This window comes from Phyllostomus discolor, chromosome 5 (assembly GCF_004126475.2).
Source record: "Phyllostomus discolor isolate MPI-MPIP mPhyDis1 chromosome 5, mPhyDis1.pri.v3, whole genome shotgun sequence".
NCBI classification, from domain to species: Eukaryota; Metazoa; Chordata; class Mammalia; order Chiroptera; family Phyllostomidae; genus Phyllostomus; species Phyllostomus discolor.
The window spans coordinates 121,187,536-121,201,693 of NC_040907.2; the positions used below are offsets into that span (position 1 = coordinate 121,187,536).

Here is a 14,158-nt window from a genome sequence, read left to right on the forward strand (position 1 = left end):
GCAGCCACTACTTTCCTTATTTTCAAATGGAAAAACTCAGAAAGTTTTAAGTAAATTACTCCAAATCATACAGCTTGCAGGTGATGAAGCCAGAATTGGAATCCTAACATTTCCCAACTTTGTGTTGTACCCATTAATGCCAAAGTACTATCTCCAAAACAGTGCTGTCATTATTTCAACACCCATGAATTAGTGTTAAGAATGAGAATCGTAATAGTAACAAATGGCTAGTATTGATGGAATATGTATTACATCACATACTTTTCATACACTTAACATCCATTAGCTCCATGTTCTCAATATTCTGATGAGAGGAATGCTTTTATCACCCATGACATACAGAAGGGGAAAAATTAGATGAAGAGAAGGTTATGTGAGCTGCCCAATATCACTAGGCTGGTAAGGAGAGGACTGGAACTTGCACCCATATCTGTCTGACTGTAAACCAATATTCAACCCATTTCACACTACTCACTTCCTGAATAATTTCTGTGATGTTTGGACAGAATGCACAATGTTTTGCCCATCATGCTAACAATTTCTTATTCTAACTTCTCTCCATGTTCTAAACACAGACCCACTTTTCAGAAAGGATTTCTGCTCTCCTTCACATGCCATTCTAAATGCTATTCTACTCAATTCCTTTGTGCCAGGCATTCTTTCCCACTGAGGACTTTCCTAAGCTTGCTCAAGCTATTCTAACATTGCAACACTTAAAAGTTTCTCATTATATCGTGTATGTCAGTCTTCCATTCCCACTTATCACTGCCCAAGTCCTAGGAGTTGTAAGAACCTGGAGAGTGGATTCAAGCAGTCTGGCTTTAATCACAACTCTGACACTTTCCAGCAGTGGGACCTTGGGCAAGTTACTTCTCTATACCTCAGTGTCCACATATGTAAAATGGAAATGCTATGTATGAGTACCTATTTCATAGGGTTTTGTGAAGATTAGAAAAGATACATGGAAAGGACTTAAAACAGCATCAGAAACATAGTGAGTTCAATAGATATTTGTTTTTTGTTGATGGTGCTGTTTTTGTAAATAGTTTTAGTTTTAACTAATATCTGCTTTCAGATACCCTGTGCTTGAATCCACACAGGACCTGACAGTCAAATTCAGTTTAAAACACCACTTTCCTCCTATTGCTCATTGCCTCAAAAGCTCCCTACCATGCAGTGAAGAAGTCCAAATGCTCACAATGAGAAACAAGGTCACATAAAAATGGTGGTGACCACAGGATTTCCCTGTAACTTCCAGGATAAATTTAAATTTCCTCATCGTGTCTTCAGGTTCTTAGGAAAGCTGCCCTTTTCCCACTGGATTTCTACTCTTCAACCAAGCCCACCTCCAGGCCTGGGATCAATGGTCACTGTACCAAGGAGTCTTGCTGTACTCACCTTGTGGCACTATCCACATCCTTTTCATGACAAACTCTACTTCCCACCCATATTCACCCAGATCCTACCTATCCTTCCAAAGCTGTGTTTCTAAAGCCTCATTAGGCATCAGAATCACCTGGTGAATATTTAAAACACATTGATGCCCAAGGGGTTTGGGCTGGAGACCAGGCATCTTCTTTTTAAAACACCTCCTGGTTGATTTTAGACACCTTGACACGCATCCATAAGGTTTATACATCCTCATGATACCTGGAAGCTCTGTCACTTCTGCTTTCCAATTAATGCTGAGCATTATTCTGTTATTTGACATTTCATGCAAGTGTGTCCTGCCTCCCCAAATGGACTAAAAACTCTCTTAGGGAAGGATGTAGATCTAACCTGTTTATAAACACTGGGGGCAAGGTTATGCACCCATCTTCTAAGTAACCATGCATGTTTTTGATGTGGGTTGAGTCACTGGAGAACATACTTTCATGGCAGGTGGAGATGAATGACACGTTTTGGTACTGTCTCGGTGCCCAGTAACCACTGAGCACTCAATAACTATTTGTAGGCTCAAGTGGAAAACTAGGTTCTCAGTAGCAATTAGAAGATACTAAGTCATCACTAAAAAGTCAATACACATGCTGTCAAACATACACACTATACAAATATCATGAATAACATCATTCCTACCACATGAGTTTAATCCAGTGGACCTTTACTGAGAGCCAGCAATCAGCATACTGAAAGGAACTAGCCACCTTACGTACAATGGCAGTGGTCCTTCACTTTTATCAGGCTTCTATGACACCTAACCATAATCCAGGTCTGTATGACACTATTCCTCCCCACAAGGGCTTTACCTCTCTGTCACCTACATTTCTCCAAAGGGGCATGTGAACTGAGGCAAAAAGCTGTCTGGCCAGATGAGCTCCTCAGGCTCCTCTGAATCTTTAAAAACAATTGATGCTGTGAAGATTAAGAAGTTATCTGTGGTCCCATAGGTCCCTGAGAAGCAAACCAGCCCAGGACCAGTGAGTAGGGCTAAGGCATTGGTCAGAGCCCTGACCAGAAGCTTCCATCATGCTGGCCACAGGTGCCAGAGGCAGAACTTTAAGATGAGTATGTGATCCATTATCAGCTGCTATTACCATCCTACCATAGCCGAAAGAAAGAGGCTATTAAACATAATACATAAAATAACATTTAGTAAGGAAATCTGGATAATTACTTAGTAAAAAGGACATTGAGTCAGGTTCTAAGCCATTGCCCTGAATTGGGAATGGTATTACTTATGTCTTAAGTTAAATTGAGTAAAACTTCCTAAGCACTCCCTTAAAGAACACCTGTAAGTAATGAGTTGGAATAGCTCATCCATCCTGCTTTGCACTGCAGTCCTAAAGAAAAGGCCCAGATTACCAGCCCCCCACAACCTACAGCTCTCTGGGCTGTGCCAGCTCAAGGTGACAAGATCACCCATGCTAGTGTGGAGTAAGGGTTCCCCCGGTGTGCACTGGAGTTGGTGTAGACAGACCAAAGCTGAAGCATTCGATTGATAATGTATTTTCTTCCCTTTGTTGCGACTGATGAACATTAATATGCATTCAAAATTGGAGTAGACAGAATATAATGAGCAAGTACACTATGTGGTGAGAACATTAAAGCTCATTACATTCCAGTAATACCATCCCAGTCACCAAAGCCCATTGATCATCACCATCGCACTAATTCCTTCCCTGTAACTGGTGCAGAATTAAAGTGATCTCATCCACCTCATGACTCTAAATATCACTGCCATATTAATAGAAACTCCCAAATTTCTATCTTCAGGCCTACACTTCCCCATGGAAGCCCTCCTAATTCAGTTACCTTCTTAACATCTGCACTTGAATGGCTAACAGGGATCTCAAATTTAACAAGTCCAGAAACCAACTTGTGATTAGTCCCAAATCTGTTCATCCATGCCAATAAATGGCATGCCCCTTCTTCCTATTGTTCTTCTGTCTCTAATGTAGCATTTCTAGTCAGCAAATCCTTTCAGTTCTTCTTTCCAAACATCCAGAATGTGACTATGTCTCACCACTCACATGGCAACCACTCTCATCCACACCTGAACTACTGTGACTGCCTCCTTACTGGTCACCCTGGTTTGACTCTAGCTTTTGGGCTGGTTATCCCCAGACCACCACCATAGTCATTAATCTGAGTTTAAGCTCAAGTCAAATTATGTTCAAAGCCTTCCAATAGCTTCCCCGAATCCTAACCAGAGCCTAAGAGTCCCTACACGACCCAGCCTCTGAAACACCTCCCAACCTCATGTGTCATGGCACTCTTCTCTCTTACCCACCTCTCCACACTGGCCTCCCAGGCACCAAACAAGCTCCTGCCTCAACGTTTTGTATGTGCTGTTACCTCCACAGATACCCACCCCATTCATCCCGTCACCTCTTTCAGGTCTCTGCTGAAACACCATTCATCAGAGAGACTTTCCTCTATGTCCCTTTATGAAGAGCATCCACCACCTCCTCACTCATATTCCCCTCACCATGCCCTACTTGTCCTCATACCATCCACTGCTTCCTGACACAGACATGCATGTTTGTTTTGTCTCCCCCAACACACCACAGAGGAGAATGTAAGCTCCATGAGGAGGCATTTGATTTTTGTTTCTGTTTTAGTCACTGCTCTTTCCCAACACCCAGAACATAATAGACCAGGGGCGTCAAACTCATTTTCACCAGGGGCCACAGCAGCCTCATGGTTGCCTTCCAAAGGGCTGAATGTAATTTCAGCTCTTTAACAGTTAAGGAGAAGTTACATTTATACAGTCCTAAAATTATTTTGGCCCCTTGAAGGCAACTGTGAGGCTGATGTGGCCCCTGGTGAAAATGAGCTTGACACCCCTGTAATAGGCCCTCGGGAAATATTTGTTGAACGTACAAATGAAAAGGTACATAGCACTCACCAAAGGTTAATTGCTTTCATGTTAAGAGGTTGGGCTTCCATTTGAGGTTGACTACTGACATAAAAATCAGTATTCTCTCATTATATGATTCTACCACTCAAAATTAACCAAGCATCCTTGTACATTTGAGTCACATTGCAGTTTGTAAAGCATTTTTCACATGTAATTATCTCATATTTAAATACTTCTCACTACAACTCTGTGATCCAGGTAGTTACAACAGGTAAGACCAATAAAAAGGTGTTAACATCTAACCTAAGCCCCATGTCCTTGCCTTATACACATTCTGCCTGTTTGGATGAGATGCTGGCTATACAGCTGGGAAGTGAAGGGCAGGCCTTGCCCTGTAAGTTTTCACCGTACTCAGTCTGCACAAAGACATGAACAGACATGCACAGGACTTGGGGATGACAAGTAAAACATGCAAGTAAACTGCTCCCAGCAGAGTCATTCCAGGAGAAATAGGATATGCTGGTCCACATCCACTGAGGAGCTATTGGCAGGACCTCTCACCCCACATCCATTGCCACCCACACCAACCCTTCTCTAAGTTCTAATACAGGAGCTGAGAGGATAGTAATTAAAGATCAGAATAAAAACAGCTGAACCCTGGCTGCTGCCCATTTGATTCAACAGAGGAGTTTTTAAGAAGTACCAAATGGCTGGTCCCACCCCAGACCCACTGAAGCAGGAGAGTGGTAAAGTCTGAGCAAAGCTCCCCAGGTGATTATAAAGGGCAGCTATTGTTGCCAAACACAGTGAAGGACTTTACCATTGCAAAGTGCTTTCAGTTGCATTATCTGCTTTAATCATCTTATAGGTCTTAGATGATGGGTGGAGCAAGTATAAATATCCCCATTAGAAAAAAGGAAACCGAGACTCTGAGAAAGAGACTGACTCACAGTTCCCTGGTTATCTACTCAGAGACAGAGCTGGGACCAAGCATGGTTCCAGAAATAAGTAGTGAAATATGAAGCAATGCTTCCTAGCTTTAGTGGGCCTATGAATAGCCTAGGGATCTTGCTAAAATGCCAGTTCTGATTCAGCAGATCCAGGATGGGGCCCAAGAATCTGCATTTCTAGCAGGCTCCCATGAGGTGTTGATGATCTATGGACCATGTTTTAAGTAGCAAGGACCTAACAAACACACATCATAACTTAACTGAATCCATTTTTGTTTCTCTATTCAGGGAAGGCTAGAAACTTTTCAAAAGCATCCTGGCATCAGTGGAACCAACTGTAATACTATACAAGATTTAGCTGGGTCAAGTTCTATATCACACTACACAAGCTCTATACCACAACCAGCTGGCACTCCCAACCTTCTACCTGTGTGCACCAAATCAATCTTGTACCATTCTGTGAGGCATTGTGCAGAACGCCCTCATCATCATTACCAACACACTCACACACATGTACACACAAAGAAAATAAAACTGCCAAGATTTAAACTTCTGCATGAGTCTCACGCACCTGCCAAGCAATACCTCCTGTCCATTCAGAGGACACTGGCATTGGATTCTTACATCACCAGCAAAGATGCCCTGACCATCATCTGTCACACTGGAATCAATTACGACCTGACACTGCTTCATTCCCTGTTATTACCCCTTTATTATTTAGGGGTGGGTACACTATTCTGAGGTCATTTTTTAATGTTTGGTGCGCCTTTTAAATATCAGCCACCACATATATAGAGAGACTTCAAATGACTGTCTAAGATATTTCATTTTAGCCTTAAATCTTTAAATATACTTATAAATTTTTGACTTTAATAGATCGCCTAATGTCTCTTCCCTCATAATGGAAATAGATCCGAGGCAATACTCATTAGCTCTATCTCCTTAGGGCCCTCTCCTTTTAAGATGACCTTCCATCTCAAGATTCAGCCCTGGGTTTGATCAGCATGAGATGTACTAAGGTTGCTGGTCTGGAGCCCCAGCATAGACCTGGACTGGGTTGCATCAAAGGACAAGGGAGCCATGTTTCTGCTTACCTTGAACAGGTTCTTCTCCCACCAGCCTTTGAGCCACCAAAGCTGGGACATCTTCCACGTAACTAATATCTACTTACCCTTCAGGTCCCAGTCTTAAAGTCTTGGCCTGGACTGACCTGCCCAGCCCAGTTCTCTTTGACGAACCTCTACAATCCCTATTTTGTTTTGTTTCATTTTTATTTAACCTTTATATTTTTCCCATTACCATTTAGTCCCATAATACTCCCCTCGCCCCAGCAATCTCACGCTGTTGTTCATGTCCATGAGTCCTTTTTCCTTTATGCTCTATCCCTCCACCCCCTAGGTTCCCCCACCCCACTAGCTGCCATCTGCTCTCCATCTATGAGTCTATCTCTGTTTTGCTTATTAGTTCAGTTTGTTCATTAGATTCTACATATGAGTAAAATCATATGGTATTTGTCCTTCTCTGCCTGGCTTATTTCACTTCACATAATGTTCTCCAGGTCCATCCATACTGTTGCAAAAGGCTGAGTAGAATTCCACTGTGTAAATGCCTCATAGTTGTTTTTTGACCCATGCAACTTAACCATTAATTAAGCATGACCATGTAGTAGAAGAGTTCTAGCTCCCCAGCTGGGGAGGACTTGGCCCATTCCATACCCCATCATGTGCCTGGTTTGATGCCGAGCACAAACAAGTGCTCAGTAACTAACTGCTGACTGACTTTGAAAACTGACAGTGCATGTGCTTGGTACCCATATACTATCACTGCAAGCCCAGCTCTGATTTTCAAGCAACTTGCCAGTTCTATAAATGTCCCAGCATAACCACCAAATATCACCACTTCTTCCTTGTTGTCAGGTACCTATTCTCTTTAACCTAAGTATGATTTAGTACCTAAAGTTGATCCACAAAAAAATATTACAATCCAAACGTTTCTGGTGAAAGATCACTGATACCACAAGCAAACAAGGAGGAGCAACTCAAGATTCTAGTAACCTCTACTCAGAAATGCAAAGAATTTCTCCCATGCAAGACTTGATGGCAACTCCCCCCAATCTGAGAAAGTAACTGAAGGGGAACACTCTATTCATATTTCCCCTAAAGGCTTGAGAAAGGAAAGACGACTTCTAGTGTTCTTAATAGTGGTCTTAATTCCAGCTTTAAAAGAACCTAAAGGAATCTGGCTCATTGTATTTATCCCTTGTATGCACCTCTGATATTACATCATTTGCTAACATTTTATATTCTTTACCAGACTGGTCATTAAGTTTCTTCAATAGAGGCTGATTTTGTCTCAGCCTCTCAAACCTCCACAAACCCCCTTCACTGGGGATTTCCATTTCATACCATTTGATACATATATATAATGGATATATATATGCATATATATATGACACATGTATATGTATATATAATATATATATATACATACATATATATATATATATATATATATGGCTTACTCTTTTTTAGAAACTATGCATTCAGATACTACAACTTCTAATTGATCTTTATGCTACAGCCTAGCTTTCTGTGCCATAGTACAAGTGAACAGATGAAAAGACAAATTCAACCAAATCGATAGTGAGGCACCTCCAAAGAAGACATTTCCTAACCAGATTTCTACAGAAACAGCCCATTTTATCCTAATATCTATTTTCTGAATCTCGTCATAGCTCCCATTAGTATTTACCAAAATCTTGACAAGCAAATATTTCATTTTCCTCCTCCTACTGAGACCATATTAACTAGCCACCTCCCAAATTAATAAGATATGATATTACAAATATATGTATATTGATGATCCAGCTGTTATTTGTACATTTGAAGTATGACATCTATAGTCCTATGTCATCAAGCAGAAGTAATTAAGAATAAACAAGTGGGTGTTAATTGGATTTAATGAAACAATCTCCAGTCATCCTGAGCCTACTATTTGCCTCCTACTAATAATTATGAACAGTAAACACTTGTGCTAATCTCCTTATTCTTACAGAAGCCAAACAGAGATGCAGTATTGACTCAGCTAATGACTTGTTTTGTCTTCAGTTTACTCTGTTCTAAGCTAGGACACTCATACTTTGCCAAGCCATCACCAGTTGCTGGGCCCAGACCAGCAGGGATGCACTATTCTTAATGACGACAGTCCAGTATATGTCATCTGAATGAAAGGACAGATATTGTACTTGAATAATGTTTAAAATTTAAAAAAGAGAGAGAAAAAAAGAAAGGACAGATATTAACTGAGTTAACCTCCAAATGCAACTATACCTGAACATGTGAATGCCAAAAAAATCTAAGTTCTAAGTTTGCATTAGTCTAAGCTACTTGTAGACCAGGCACTCATTGTATGCCCAGAGCTTCATCAAACCAAAGAGTGTTTCAGATGTAACTCTTGGAAAGTCTGTTTTCTCCAGGCCTCTGCCACTACAGAGTGGAGGACTGGCTTTTGCTCATATTACATCAGGAGCCTTTTGGCTGTTGTATGACTATTATGCAGTAGTGAACTAAAAGTGTCTTATCGAGAGTGACCATTAGAAACATATTACCGTCCATTAAGCAGATGGTTAGATGTTTTTAAAGAGCTCTTACATAGTAATAGAATCCAGAGTTATTGACTATATTTATTACTCTCCCAAGAAAGTAAAAAAAAAAAATTAAAAGATTGAATGTTTGTTCCAGAGTGGTTAATTTCATTCTCCCAGGATCACCAGGAGGTCATATGAAGACTCAAAATGGGCAGCTGATAACTGGATTTTAAAACAGACCTCTGAACAAGATGATTAAAATTCATTTCCTTTCTTCCTTATCATAACCCAGGTAGGACTTCAGCTGAAGACCCCCCTGCCTGATTATGTAGAATCAGTGTTTTTAAAACAGATATACATCTAGACCAGAGGCTTGCAAACTTTCTCCTGTGAAGGATAAGACAGTAAATATTTCAGACTTTGCAGACCATAAATCACATGTCAAGAAAACTCAAAGCTGAAGTCATAGCATGAAAGTAACCAAGATGATAGTAAATAAATGGCTGTGTTCCCATTAAATTTTATTTACAAAAACAGGCAGCTGCAGGATTTGGCCTATGGGTAACAGTTTGCAAACACCCGAGATAGAGCACACTGAAATCTACTAGGTTGAGGACACTATTTGGGGGGAAATGAATTCTCCTACCCAGGCCTCCAGCACTACCCCTTACTTTAATTCACAGTTATGAAAATGTTATCTTCTCTGATATCTACACTTCTGAAAAGGTACTTGAATCAATATATTCTAATGCACCATTATTTCTATTAATATATACTTGTATGTGAAATTTTATTCTCATTTTGGGACTGAATTATAATGAATAGTAGTCAACACTCTTCCACTCAGCAAGTATTGTTACAGAACTTCATTCATAAGTATGTTTTGCTATTGTTTTTATGTTTATATTTACATATTGGATCCTACTTAAATCACAGGATCCTTCCTCAAGCCTAAACCTCACATGTATAGTACTGGGAATTTGTTCAAATTATCCACATTCACACAATAATACCCCACACACACACACACCCCAACACACACAGTCATCTGCCCTTCCAATCATGAAGAGCTCCCAGTGAACTCCACTATGAAATTTTCCATTAATTCAACACCACCTGCCCAAGTCTAAGAGCTCTTTAAATCCATCAATGAGCTTCAGTATTAAATACACAAATGTTTATGCATGTCCTGTAAACTGAGAAGAAACAGATTTTCAAGTTATCCAAGAAAAAAGTAAAAATCTGAAAGCAGCTTATGGAAGGTCAGAATTCCTCCCTATGCCTCCAGTTTGAAAATAAATGCCTCACAATGAATAGCTTGATGAGGACAGGGTTCTGCACCACAGTGAGAATTTTTCTTTTATTTGGCAAGCAATAAAATCATTAAGGTAATATATCACCATTGCTGCTAACAGAATCTCCTCATGTCATCTTCAGTGTGCATGCAAGCAGAAGACACATATCTGTTGTCTCTTACTTCTGGAGGTTGTAAATGTAAGAAAATTGTCATCATTAAATTGAATATAATGGTCCCCTCTCCCCTTTCCCCTCTCGTTCTCTCACTCTGTACCCCAGCTCAGCCTGACACATACCTTGTAAATGTCAACACAAGACTATGTTCTGAAGACCAATGGGCAGAAAGTTCTGATTACCAGCAAAAATCCATCAAGTGATACTAAACATGTTCACCCTTGCAGTGAGGGGAAATGATAATTGCTTTGCCATGCAAGGTAGAGAAGCCGACCTCAAAGTGTCTGTGCCAGTACTAACATGTAATGAAGATGGGTGCAGACAAAGGCCACTACTGAGCACACCAGGGACACCATCAGGCAGCCTCACCTCTGAGGCGTGCTGCTGACAGACATAGGCAGCTCTAATTATAGCCTACTCGTCATACTCCATCTTAAACCAGGGCAGATTCCACTCGACACAAGTGAGAATGAGGAACCTCTCTCAAGACCAAGATGAACTCCAGAATGTTCCCAGCTAGGACTTAGAGAGGATTCATGCCAGGAGGCCAACCTCTAAGGGAGAGGGAGGAAGGAACATGGCAACTGAGCTCTGCCTGGACAGTGCCTGGATGGTGTGCTATGAAGGAGAACACATAGCTTTGACGTCATATAGCTTGAGAGGTCAAAGAGAGAACTCCGAGCAAGCAGCATGCTGAGCCAGCAAAGGGAAGGAGGAGGCTTCCTGACCTGAGGAATTTTGCACAAGTCCTTGCTGTCCATAGGTTGTCAGGGGCTGTCATTGGGCCACAAGGACTGTTTGGCCTTGAGCATTAGTTATGTTATGTAAATTATGCTTAATGAAAGCTCAGCCTTGGTCCATAAAAACTTAACAATGCATTTGTCTTCATTTGAGAGTTCCCCAGCAGCTACCACCTCCCTTTACAGACCATATTAACTGGGCTTTCATGGCATGTCCCTGTCTTGCACAGCCAGCACCAGGAGGGCCTCAGCAGAGAAAGAGAAGTTGGCTTACACTTAATAAGATAAATGTGCCATCGTGGAATTGGTATCAGGTGTCACACGTACTCGTATAGGACAGTGAAGCAGATGCAGCCATGCCCGACTCTCCTCCCCAGACCCTCTTTATGAACAATGTTCAGATGGCTGGAAAAGATAAAACTTTGTTTTGCATTCCTGAGAGCTGGGTGTCACCTCTGATTCATCTGGAAGCATTTATGAAGTACCTCCAGTGTACATGATACATAGCAAAGTCATACCTCTCTCTGTGCACATGACAAGCAGGCGACAGTTTCTGACTCCCCATCTTGACATGCCCATGGCCAATTGTTAGGTACTCTATGCCTGCTGTTCTCAATTATATGCCAATCACCTTTGTAGAAGAAATCTCAGCTCCAAGCAGTATTAAAAATTCAGCTGCAAGTTTCAATGCACTTTGAAGAAAAAAATGACCTGGAATTATATAACTGGGATAAGAGGAAGTTTGGATTTGGCATGGCTTGAATGTAGTGTTTATAATTATTGAACATTTAAAAAAGTTAAACACCTTACCATTGCCTATGAGGTCTTCCAGGGATGGATACTTCCCACCTCCCCAGGCTCAGCTCTGTACCTGTTATTCTCTCTCCAAGAGCCACACAGGCCGCTTCTCAGTACCTTGTGATCACCAAGCTTTGTCTAGTCAAGAATCTTCACACTTGCTCTTCCCTGTGCCTGCAATGTTCTTCCTTCTTCCCCTCTTTCCTAATTAACTCTACCCTCGTCAGCTCCCAGGAGAGACCTCATTTCACCAGGGAAACTTTCCCAAAGCTCCCTAAGTCAAATTCAGTCTTATTATAACACCACACTTTTTCTCTCCCCAGACCCAGCCCTTGGTGTGAAGTGACATCTGTTTGAGTCAGTGACAGTATGTGTAATTCATTAATGACTCTTATCCCCACTAGACTGTAATCTCCATGGGGACGGCAGCCATGTTTATTTTTCCCCATCACAAAATCCTTAGCACCAAGCATATAGTAGGCAGCTAAAGCAATTTTTGTACATTCCTACATCTTGATTACTTCTCCATGAATGCGGAAAAGTTACCAAGGAAATAATTATGTTCACCTTCACTACATGGGAAGAACAACTGAGTGACCCTAACAGTGATTCAACATTTAGAAAGAGCTACCAAGAGAAGCCTGGTGGCCAGGTGGACTACAGGTGAGAATATCTTCAAGAAAGGAATGTCTCTTCCAGACAGGAGAGCAGGCAGACAGATCAGCTGGCCTTCTGTAAACCCTGCCATTCTCCTGTTTTCTTTTCTGGCAGCCTGACTATTCAGTCATGGCAGCCACCTCTCATCACCTGGTACAAGAGCCTCTCAGCTCCAAGAACATGGATTCTTTTGTTTTCTAGACACCAAAATACAGAAAATAACTATAATGAAGCACCAAGCTGGTAAATATTGGTTTTCTGAAAGTCAAAGGCCGAAGTGAATTGGTTGCCCTGACCCAAGCCTAGCAGAGGAAAGGGAAAAAAAATACCCAGTAAAAACAGGCACTTGCAAAATTCCTCTCTGTCATCTAGATATCAAAGGAGCTTCATTGAATTAGTTGGTCAGAACTTCCTGGAAAAGGAGATTATCCCAGTTTGTTCATCTCACAAAGGAATTGTGTGAATCCTGTTTGACCCCTGTTTTTCTAATCTAGGGTATGAATTTAGCTAGATTTGAAAATGTTTTAGGGCTTACACAGAAATTTGTAAAATGTCAGTGTGAAAATTTTAATTGAGTTATTAGCAATATCTCTTCTTTGAATGACCTTTTAGTACTCCTTATAACATATCACCTCCTTTTACTACCTTCTGGCTGACAGTTTCTAATATATTCCTTCTTCCTAGATGATATCATCTGTCCTTGGGTAGAATTAACTAAAGCACTCTACATTCAGAGGCTGACATTAATCCATAGCCCCAGATTTGTACCAGCTGCTGATATAAACACTGTTTCCATGCATTGGGTTTCAACAATGACTACAAGAAATGCATACTATTCATTGGACACTAATGACATGCAAACAGGAATCAGGGTGGTAAACAGAAGTGATTTTTTCTATTTATTTGGCTTAAATATTGTACTTACTGCATAAATCTAAAGGAATATTTCTAGGTTCACAGGTATTTTATGTTTCTCTTAAGAATCACATGTGTAGAAGCAGCTAATCCAAACAGGAAATTAGAAGGATGGACAGCAGATGAGTTGTTTGTTCAAGTCACTTTCTGATACTCCATAAAGGAAATATGGAAACTACAACCCCATATTCTTCACAGCCAAGACATTTTGCATCATTCTAAGAAATGGAAAAAGTAAATCAACATGGCATATGCCTACACAAAGGTACATTCAGAGTTGAGAATCACCAAAGAGGAAAAGGAGAAATAAAACCTATCCCTAAAAAGGCCCAATTCCAATGATTCCTCATACCAACCTCAAGGCACCCGAACCCCATGTCCTGGTGTGGAAATGACCAACACCCACCAGAGCAGGAGGCCTGAATCTCCTCTGCCTTCTCCAAGTCTCTACCCCCAGACTTTATATTCTGCTGGACACAGCCTGTGTCCATCAGTGGGGCAACAAGCAGTGACATCTATAGGGACCTCGCCAGCACTTTCCATCAGCACAACCATGTTATTTAGACTCTGAGGCAGGAATGACCATCATGAATGCCAGACTGCTGATACAGGTCCCAGGGCATGTGGTGGCTGATAATTAAAGTGTGGCAGGAACCCAGAGGGAGGAAGAGAGTTCCCAAGGGTTAGGAATCTGCAAGCAGGGTTAGAAGAAGCAAAAGTTTGCATAAACCAACTGCGTATT

General features: G+C 41.2%; 1 protein-coding gene across 2 annotated transcripts in view; it reads right to left on the bottom strand.

Annotated features, from left to right (window-relative positions):
* The window catches only part of LRMDA (leucine rich melanocyte differentiation associated), a 1,079,387-nt gene that overhangs the window by 589,072 nt on the left and 476,157 nt on the right, over window positions 1-14,158 (bottom strand). The gene's annotated exons all lie outside the window — the stretch shown is intronic.